Source organism: Pagrus pagrus (genome assembly GCF_965226575.1).
Source record: "Pagrus pagrus genome assembly, chromosome: 23".
Taxonomy (NCBI): domain Eukaryota; kingdom Metazoa; phylum Chordata; class Actinopteri; order Spariformes; family Sparidae; genus Pagrus; species Pagrus pagrus.
The window spans coordinates 8,006,305-8,010,923 of record NC_140205.1 but is presented as its reverse complement, the minus strand read 5'-3'; the positions used below and the strand labels follow the sequence as shown (position 1 = coordinate 8,010,923).

At 40.9% G+C, this 4,619-nt stretch overlaps 1 long non-coding RNA gene across 1 annotated transcript; it reads left to right on the top strand.

The window, feature by feature from the left end:
* Positions 1–2,424: 2,424 nt before the first annotated feature.
* Positions 2,425–4,082, top strand: LOC311252260. The gene is made up of 2 exons (XR_014621507.1): positions 2,425–2,706; positions 3,516–4,082. It is a non-coding gene; the product is annotated as an uncharacterized lncRNA (long non-coding RNA).
* The last annotated feature ends 537 nt before the right edge of the window (positions 4,083–4,619 follow it).

Below are 4,619 nucleotides of genomic sequence, written 5' to 3'. Positions count from 1 at the left end.
TACTGGACAAATGAGAGCTAGTTACTGTAGCTAGATAGTTAGCGTTAGCAACACCAACCTTTACTAGATAGTGTTAGTAACTTATAACCAAGTTACATTCCAGGTAGTGTCAGCTGTTCTTTGTGTTTAGTGCTGATTTGCTAATGCTATCACAGCTAAACCAAATAACGTTCCCAGTAGTGTCAGCTTTACTTTTAAGTGTGAATTAGCTAATGTTAACATGCTGACAGCTAGACTAAGATGGTAAACATTTCTACAACAGACAATATAGTTAGCGTACAAAACATTAACCATTACTAGCTGGTGTTCGCAACTTCAACATTTGCTAGCTTAACCCTAACCCTAACCCTTACGTTAGCACTTAGTGGCTGAATGCTATCAACAACACCTTTAAAAGTAAGATATTGACAACTAACTTTTTCTCAATTTTAACACACACACACACACACACACACGTCCAAGCTTCAATATATATATATATATGTATATATATATAGACTTTTCCATGATATAGTATATCATGGAAAAGTTTATTTATTTCCATAATTCCATTCAAAAAGTTCAACTTTCATAGATTATAGATTCAGGGCCCACAATTTAAACGATTTCAAGTATTTATTTGTTTATTTAATTTGGGCTTCCAGCTCATAAAACCCACGAAAACAGGAATTCAAAAAATTAGAATACTGTGAAGATATCAGACCAAATTTTGCAGGGCATGAATGTTTTAAACTGAGTGTCACACACTAATCATCTACTAAACTCAAAGCACCTGCACAGGTATCCCCAGGTGTCATTAAATTGCTTCACTTTGGTTCAATTGTCTCAGTTCGGTTCAATATGGGGAAGACTGCAGACTTGACAACTGGCCAGAAGACCATCATTGATACCCTCCATAAGATGGGTAAGCCACAAAAGTTCATAGCTGAGGAGGCTGGCTGTTCACAGAGTGCTGTGTCCAAGCATATCAATGGAAAGTCTAGTGGAAGGGCAAAATGTGGCAGGAGAAGATGCACCAGCAGAAGAGATGACCGTGGGCTTCAGCCGATTATCAAACGGAGAAGATTCAAGAATCTGGCAGAGATCCAGAAAGAGTGGAATGAGGCGGGAGTCACAGCTTCAAAGACCACCACATTCAGACGCATCCGGGAGATGGGCTACAACTGTCGGGTTCCTCGGGTCAAGCCACTTCTGAGCCTGAGCCAATGTAGGAGGCGTCTTAACTGGGAACTGGGCCAAGGAGAAGAAGGACTGGACTGTTGGCCAGTGGTCAAAGGTCCTCTTTTTCGTTGAAAGTAAAATGCGCCTTTCATTCGGGAATCAAGGTCCAAGGGTTTGGAGGAAGACGGGTGAGGAACAGAACCCAAGCTGCTTGAGGTCCAGTGTGAAATATCCACAGTCGGTCATGATTTGGGGTGCAATGTCCGGTGCAGGTGTTGGTAAACTCTGCTTTCTTAAATCCAAGGTCACCGCAACAGTCAACCAGAATGTGTTAGAGGACTTCATGATTCCTTCTGCTGAGGATCTGTATGGAGATGCAGATTTCATCTTCCAGCAGGACCTGGCCCCTGCCCATACCGCCAGAAGCACCAAAACCTGGTCTGATGCCCATGCCATCACAGTGCTTGACTGGCCAGCCAACTCGCCGGACCTAAACCCCATTGAGAATCTATGGGGTATTATCAAGAGGAGAATGAGGGGCACCAGACCCAAAAACAAAGAAGAGCTGACGGCAAGCATCAAGGAAATCTGGGCTTCCATAACTCCCAGGCAATGCCACAGGCTGATTGCAGTGATTTAAGGCAAAGGGATTCCCAACCAAGTATTTGGTTGATCGTTTTGAAAGTACCATATTTTGATTGATTTGATGTGATCCTAATTTCTTTCTTTTTTTTTCTGCAAAAGCTGAGAAGTGACTGGTGATTTCTTCACAGTATTAAAATTTTTTGAATTCCTGTTTTTGTGGGTTTTATGAGCTGGAAGCCCAAATTATGTACAAATAAATACGTAATTGTTTAAATTGTGGGCCCTGAATCTATAATCTATGAAAGTTTAACTTTTTGCATGGAATTATGGAAATAAATAAACTTTTCCATGATATTCAAATTTATTTTGGAAAGTGTGTGTGAAGCTTGGACACTTTTTTTTTGGGGGGGGGGGGGGAGTATAACTGAACATAGCACTAGGCTATATCGAAAATGCAAATAATTACGACATTTTAAAGAGGGATATAGGTGGATTTTAAGTTTTTCCAAGGTTTCCTCACCTTAACTCTGACAATGATGCAGTAAAAAGATTGAGAGCACACACTGAGTTTATTCCTGACAAGACATATAAAAATAACAATTAAATATAATATAAAATATAATAGATAAATAGAAAAACAGGCACGATGCCCTGGGAAGTCCCTGACCTCTCCACACACTGAGTAAGAGGAAGCTGCTGCAACATGATGATGTCACAGAGTCATTATAACAAGCCTGTTTCATAGACAGCTCACACAGCAGCAGCAGCAGCAGCACGGAGGCAGACAGAGCCCGGTGTCAGCTCCAGTGACATGAGGACTTTCTGAGCTCACAACAAGAGGAAAAATAACTTCTTACCGACGATTATCAGCGGATTTGTTTGAGGTTTTGTTGCTCGGAGCGACTTGAGCCTCAACGAAGAGAGAAACACACGCGGAGACGTCGCACTTCGGCTGAGTTGGTGAGTTGTCGTACAAACGACTTACGCTGCTCTTGTTTTACGTGTTGTTGAAAAATGACACGCCAAGATTGAAGCCTATTAACAGCCATGTGGACTTTTTCGTATCCAAAGCCATGTGGCTCCCGCTGCTGCCTTCAAGCTCGTGTCTTTAAGCGCCTTGCATGCGAGCTTCATCGGTTTAAAGTCGGATTTTATCCGCGCAGTAAATTTGCAGAAGTTGGACAACAAGATAGCAGCAGCTAACAGTAGCTCCTGTAACAACCGTGGCGTTTACCGGCTGTTATGTTAGCAACAGTGGGATTATTCAAACGTTTTCAGTTAGATTAAAGTCAATTTTTGGGTGATTAATGATTAAAAATCGATATCTCCAACAGCCCGTGAATGCAACATTGGATGGCTTCTTCCTGTTGATGTGCCACAGTGAGAGCTGAGGAGACTAGCTTCTCCTCACACGAGTCATTTCTGCGAAACCCTCTACCAACTGAAATGCATTGTGCTCTGCAATAGTTCATCTAGCATGTGCATATGGTGTAAATGTTTAAAATTGGCCAAAAAATATTGTATTTGTGCATGTTTGAGGGGCTGCAAGGATTATTTTCATGATTCACAGTTTCCCAGAACCCAAAGTGACGTCTGCAAATAGCTTCTTGTCTGAAAACCCAAAGAGTCTTCATTTACTGTCAAATATGACAAAGAAACGCAGGAAATCCTTAAATTTAGGAAGATGCAACGAGAAAATATTGGAGATTTTAACCATAATACCAAATACTTGAGCTGTCATTAATCTGTTTATTCTTTGTCTCTTGCAGCCAGTTGTCCCTCACCACAGGAGCCATGGTGGCAGCAGTCCTGAAGATATATTTCATTGGGACGGCGCTGAGCGTCCTCGCCGTCCTCTTTGGATTAGCAGACTCCGTTGGTGGTCTGATGTACCACCAGGACCATCGCTACACCACGGAGCTGAGCCACCAGACAAAGACACAGAGGAAGGCCTCATCAACGAGTCACCGGAGAGGATCGACGGTGACTAAACACATCGGCTCATGAGGACATATTGGGTCACAAAAAAAAGGCAGCTGGATGGACGTGCTGGGTGTTGCGGCATGCTGGATACTGTAGCAATGGAAGAACAGACAATGAGACTCAATGATTGCACTGACACTTGAATTTGGAAAATCCCTCGTCGTGTCGCTGTGTGCTGTCAAACACTGTAGCAGCAAGTCTGTGTTTTGAAGCAACTACAAACCTGACCCCACTATTGAACTATGTTTTGCACTAGAAATTGGGAATGTTGTGGGTTTCGACAGGCCAATATGTATGTTTTATTGTTCATTTTATTTTTTTGTAATAAACTGAATTATGTGTTGTAACGAGTATACTGAAGTCTCTTAATGCAAACGAAGAAGCTGCCCGCTTACTGGAAAGTTTACTGATGGAAGCCAGAAAGAAAAAATGGAGATAAATGTCTAAATTCTGAGATATAATGTCAAAATTGTTAAATGAAATTATGAGATAAAGTCAAACATACAGAAAAAAGTAATTATGATGAGATAAAAAAGTCTCAATTATGAGATTAAATGTCTAAATGATGAGATAAATGTCTAGATTATGAGATAAATGTCTAAATTATGGGATGGAAAGTCATAATTTTGAGATTAAAAAGTCAAATTTATAATTTTGCCTTTTCCACAACTGACTTTTATCTCATATTTATGACTTACCATGGGAATTTTCTTTTTTTTAACAATCAGTTTTCATCCACTTTGTTCTCAAACTGGCACAAATGGGCTTCCATACTCACGAGCGTGAAATGTGGAAATGTACCGAGAAACACTAAAACAACTTGAGCAGACTAAAGAGCTTAAAGGATAAAAACAAAGCTTCGCAGAATTGCCAAAGACGTGTCCCGAGGT